A 6,451-nucleotide genomic window follows, 5' to 3' on the forward strand; every position below is an offset into this window, starting at 1 on the left:
GTTTCTTCTTCTCATGGAACTTAGGCAATGGCTTTGTACTTAGCTCTCGAGTTTTGGCTTGTGGAGTTGGAACTCCTTGCACGCCACTGGCCCTTGCCTCTGTTGTATGCTCGGTTGCTCCCTTGATGATGAGTGTAGACTCCTGGTGTAGCTTTAGGTCGTGAGCATTTTTGAGCTTAGCCCTTCGATTTGGCCTTTTTGCCAATATCAGCCGCCTTGGTTCAAGATTAGTATAGACCCGTATCTGATTCAACAGCTCATCTCCAGCTCCTTTCACATATTCTTCATACAAGAGTTCTTTCATTTCTTGCCAAGTAGCTTCTGGTTCATCATAGGCAAGTCGCCAGTAAGCATCTTGTTCCCACTTTCTAAAGGCATCTTCAGTGAGAGTGTCTTCGGCAATGGCTGTCTTATCCTCTTCATGGACTTGGTTAGAATCAAACCAATGTTCCATATCTTTCTCCCAGCACAAGTATGCTTCTGGTCCTTGATGATGGCCTGCAAAGATGACGTAACCAGGTTGATCATCATTTCTTCCAGCCTCACTTAAGGCCTCTTCTTCTTCAGCAATGTCTTGTTGAGAGTCTGGCTTTCCTCCATAGTTTCCCTCAGAGTTTCCTACACTGGTTTGTGAGCCAGTTTCGTCTTGGTACTCATCCTCCTGGTCAGAGTAAGGTACTTCACACCAGGGTATGCCTTCAGCATGAGACTCGTCTCCAACTTCTTCTTTAACAGATTGGAAACTTGCTTCTCCTCCATCAACATCTTCATAGACTTCTTCCGTTTTAGAGAAATTTTCCTCATGCTCATTTGCCTCTTCTAAACTGATTTCAGAATCAGCTTCCTCTTGCCATGAGCCTTCCTGGTCAGCTTCAGGATCATCACCTTCTGTCTCTTCTCCATGGCATTCATCTCCTTTATTGAAACTGATATTTGATTCAGTTTCTCCCTCATACTCTCCTTGGTAGCTGGTATCTCCATGTGAGTAATCAGGTGGCTCTGGTTCAGGATATGCTTCAGCAGGATCGTCTCCATACTATGACATAGAGTAGTTATCATCAGAACATGACCCATCACAGCCATCCTCTTCATCGGACCAAGCTTGGTCGGCTTCATCAAGATCGGAGCCTTGGCTTGATTCATAAGAACTCTCTTCCTCAAAGTAATCTGCCAGGCGTCTCCCCTTATTGGTACCTTTCAAAATCAGAGAATAAGAGTATCAAGTCGTGGCTTAACAAAAGAAAGAAGAAGAATAAGAAACAAAAAAAGATGGAAACCTAGTATTTTTTTTTTGAAAGTTTTGAAACAAATGGAAAATTAACTCCTATTTTTTTTTTGTTTAACTTTATCAAGCAAATCTCGAAATCTATAAAATAAAACAATGGAAATAAATATTTATTTTGGTTTTCAATTTAAAAGAAACAAAACAAGAAAAAAAAAGATTTTATGCTTGATGCAAATAAACCGAAAAAGGAAACTGGAGCTAGACAACTTAATGCAAACAAGGGAAATTTTTTTTTGAGTTTTCTAAATGAATCAAACAAGATAATGAGGTATCCTTTTCGTGCCTATCTCTGGTTTTAAAACCAAGAACAAGCAATTCAAAATCGGACAGAAAATGCAACACTATGAATGTTTTTTTTAATTGATTTTAATTGGTGAACAAATGCAATAAGATATGATGCAAGGATAAGATATCACCAGATTCAGGAGCTTGAGCTCTGATACCAAATGTTGCAGGCTGGGATTCAGACTACACGGATGGCTTGACTGAGGTTTGGTTTTGCTTCGGTTTGGACAGATCGGACGGACGGACAGACGGAAGATCGGCTAGACGGCTGCGATGGAGGAATGGGACGGCCAGTTTATACCTGAAACAATGATGAACCTTTTTATGAGTTTTATGATTTCTATATGAAGAACAGAAAATAAACTATATAAGAAATGATAAACTGAAGCAAATATGATTCTTATGGATTTTCTTTTAAGATTCAAAACTAAATGATATGCAAAAATGAAAACAATTCAAATAAGAAGGATAGAAAGATGGATGATGGGATCTTTGTTGCTGGACGTGTGTCTCTCTCAACAAGGATCAGTGGATGGAGAATGGACTGAGGATGGAATCCGGCTTGCTTGATATGAATCTCTTCCAAGCTGGATCGATGGATGGAATGGATAGATGGATACAGATTGACTCTCTCAATCAATGGACAAACAGATGGTCTTGAATCACACAAGGCTCCCTGGACGTGGCTTCTTTAGGACTTAGTGAATCACACACAAAGAACTAGAGAAATAACAACAAAGAATACACAACTTTGTTTAAAAGAAAACGATTTCTTATTACTTTAAAAATGATCAAGGGTGCTTTACAATGAAACAAAGACTAGAGCTTTATAGGCTCGACCAAGGACTCTCTAACAGTCTGAAAATGAACTAAGGAAAGAAAATAAATCGAAATAAAATGCTTGGAGTCAATGGCTTTGATGGCTCCATGAGAACTAGCCGTTAGGCTGATTTGTTGCCTTTGGAGTAGACTGATCTTGTATCTTGATATCTTGGAGAAGTATCCACGAAATAGGAGTCTCTGGCTGCTGATTAAACTCTTAAGGATATTGGTTTCTTCTGGTTCAAAGGAATAGAGCCGTTGGTCCTTGCTCATTAAGTGGAGACAACTTTCCTTGAATGCATATGGTGTGGCCGGATATGGAAAGTAGATGGTAAGGAGAATCCGCCTGATCCTCTGGGTGCTGGTGCATCTATGGACGTCTTGGGTGTCTTCTGAATGGTCTAGAGTATCTCCTGGTTTCCATGGATAGGCTTGGGTCAGACCAAATCGAGTTGGTTGGAAACTTTCCCAAATTGATGTCGGGTTGGCCGGTTTTAGGAAATTGATTGCATCTTGGTTTTCCCTTGACCAATTCTTCTGATTTCGGGCTTCCTGGAAAGCTAAGACACTACTCTTGAAGCCCATGCTTGAATCTGTAGACGGCCGCTTCATGGTTGGGTTGAAATCCTCTTCTAAAGGCTGATACTCGCAACTGAACGGGCTGGGAAACCTCCAAGATTTTCTTGTAATTCTAAGCTCCAGTGATGAATGGTTGAGCTGGCCTTCTGTGAAAATTTTTTTCATGCCAAACTTCCTTATGGTTGTTAAGATGCACTTTTTTGAATGACCCTTGCTCGCGGGTAGCTCTATTGAGGCAGTTGTGGCAGTTGTTGCTTATCTGGCTGAGCAGGTACGGTTTCTGTGCCTATAACATGGGCTGTCTGTTTCGTTCACACAGGACGTCCGTGGGTGTCCATCAGCACACACAGGACGTCCGTGTGTGTGTCCGTCAGCACACACACATGACGTCCGTGGCTGTCCGTGTGTGTCCGTCAGTACACTCATGACGTCCGTGGCTATCCAGCAGTACACATATCAGCACAGTGGTACTTGGACTAAGCACGCTGACCCTTCCCGTGGACTATTCGGGTGATTTTGGCCCATGTGGGCTGTCTGTTCAGTACACACAGGACGTCCGTGGGTGTCCGCCAGCACACACATGACGTCCGTGGCTGTCCCTCAGTACACATATCAGCACGTTGGTCTATGGATTCAGCACGCTGACCCTTCCCGTGGACTGTTCGGGTGATTTTGGCCGACGTGGGCTGTCTGTTCAGTACACACAGGACATCCGTGGGTGTCCGCCAGCACACACAGGACGTCTGTGGCTGTCCATGTGTGTCCATCTGTGTCCGTCAGCACAGACAGGACGTCTGTGGCTGTCAAACAGTACACATATCAGCACGTTGGTCCTTGGACTCAGCACGCCGGCCCTTCCCATGGACTATTTAGGTTATTTTTGGCCCACGTGGGCTGTCTGTTCAGTACACACAGGACGTCCGTGGGTGTCCGTTACCACACACAGGACGTCCGTGGCTGTCCATCAACACACACAGGACGTCTGTGGCTGTCCGTGTGTGTCCGTGTGTGTCCATCAGCACACACAGGACGTCTGTGGGTGTCCGTCAGCACACACAGGACGTCCGTGTGTGTCCGTCAGCACACACAGGACGTCCGTGGCTGTCCGTGTGTGTCCGTCAGCACACACAGGACGTCAGTGGGTGTCCGTTTGCACACACAGGACGTCTGTGTGTGTCCGTCAACACACACAGGACGTCCGTGGCTGTCCGTGTGTGTCCGTCAGAACACACAGGACGTCCGGGTCTATCCATCAGTACACATATCAGCACGTTGGTCCTTGGACTCAGAACGCTGACCCTTCCCGTGGACTGTTCGGGTGATTTTGGCCCACGTGGGCTGTCTGTTCAGTACACACAGGACGTCTGTGGGTGTCCGCCAGCACACACAGGACATCCGTGGCTGTCCCTCAGTACACATATCAGCACGTTGGTCCTTGGACTCAGCACGCTGGCCCTTCCCATGGACTGTTCGGGTGATTTTGGCCGACGTGGGCTGTATGTTCTGTACACACAGGACATCCGTGGGTGTCCGCCAGCACACACATGACGTCCGTGTCTGTCTGTGGGTGTCCGTTAGCATACACAGGACGTCTGTGGCTGTCCGTCAGCATACACAGGACGTCCGTGGCTGTCTGTGTGTGTCCGTGTGTGTCCGTGTGTGTCTGTCAGCACACAGGACGTCCGTGGGTGTCCGTCAGCACACCCAGGACATCCGTGTGTGTCCGTCAGCACACACAGGACGTCCGTGGCTGTCCGTGTGTGTCCGTCAGAACACACACGACGTCCGTGTCTATCCATCAGTACACATATCAGCACGTTAGTCCTTGGACTCAGAACGCTGACCCTTCTCGTGGACTGTTCGGGTGATTTTGGCCCACGTGGGCTGTCTGTTCAGTACACACAGGACGTCCGTGGGAGTCCACCAGCACACACAGGACGTCCGTGGCTGTCCGTGTGTGTCCGTGTGTGTCTGTCTGTGTCCGTCAGCACACACAGAACATCTGTGGCTATCCATCAGTACACATATCAGCACGTTGTTCCTTTGTCTGAGCATGCTGGCCCTTCACGTGGAATGTTTGGGAGATTTTGGCCCACGTGGTCTGTCTGTTCAGTACACACAGGACGTCTGTGGTTGTCCGCCAGCACACACAGGACGTCCGTGGCTGTCTGTGGCTGTCCGTCAGCAAACACATGACGTCCGTGGCTGTCCGTGTGTGTCCGTCAGCACACACAGGACGTCCGTGGGTGTCCATCAGCACACACAAGACGTCTGTGTGTGTCCGTCAGCACACACAGGACATCCGTGGCTGTCCGTGTGTGTTCGTCAGCACACACAGGACGTCCGTGGCTGTCCATCAGTACACATATCAGCACGTTGGTCCTTGGACTCAGCACGCTGGCCCTTCCCGTGGACTGTTTGGGTGATTTTGGCCCATGTGGGCTGTCTGTTCAGTACACACAGGACGTCCGTGGGTGTCCGCCAGCACACACAGGACATCCGTGGCTGTCTGTGGCTGTCCGTCAGCACACATAGGACGTCTGTGGGTGTCCGTGTGTGTCCGTGTGTGTCTGTCAGCACACCCAGGACGTCCGTGGCTGTCAATCAGTGCACATATTAGCATGCTGTTCCTTGGACTCAGCATGCTGGCCTTCCCGAGGACTGTTTGGGTGATTTTGGCCCACGTGGGCTGTCTGTTTAGTACACACACGACGTCCATGGGTGTCTGTCAGCACACACAGGACGTCTGTGTGTGTGTCCGTTAGCACACACAAGACGTCTGTGGCTGTGCGTGTGTGTCCGTCAGCACACACAGGACGTCCGTGGCTGTCCATCAGTACACATATCAGCATGTTGGTCCTTGGACTAAGCACGCTGACCCTTCCCGTGGACTGTTTGGGTGATTTTGGCCCACGTGGGCTCTCTGTTCAGTACACACAGGACGTCTATGGGTGTCCGCCAGCACACACTGGACGTCCATGGCTGTCCGTGTGTGTTCGTGTGTGTCCGTGGCTGTCTGTCAGCACACACAGGACGTCCGTGGCTGTCCGTGTGTGTCCGTCAGTACACACAGGACGTCTGTGGCTGTCCATCAGTACACATATCAGCACGTTGGTCCTTGGACTCAGCACGCTGGCCCTTCCCGTGGACTGTTTGGGTGATTTTGGACCACGTCGGCTGTCTGTTCAGTACACACAGGACGTCCGTGGGTGTCCGCCAGCACACACAGGACGTCAGTGGCTGTCCGTCAGCAAACACAGGACGTCCGTGGCTGTCCGTGTGTGTCTGTCAGCACACACAGGACGTCCGTGGCTGTCCATCAGTACACATATCAGCACGCTGGTCCTTGGACTCAGAACGCTGGCCCTTCCCGTGGACTGTTTGGGTGATTTTGGCCCACGTGGGCTGTCTGTTCAGTACACACAGGACGTCTGTGGGTGTCCGTCAGCACACACAGGACGTCCGTGTGTGTCCGTCAGC

This window comes from Brassica napus, chromosome A9 (assembly GCF_020379485.1).
Source record: "Brassica napus cultivar Da-Ae chromosome A9, Da-Ae, whole genome shotgun sequence".
Classification (NCBI taxonomy): domain Eukaryota; kingdom Viridiplantae; phylum Streptophyta; class Magnoliopsida; order Brassicales; family Brassicaceae; genus Brassica; species Brassica napus.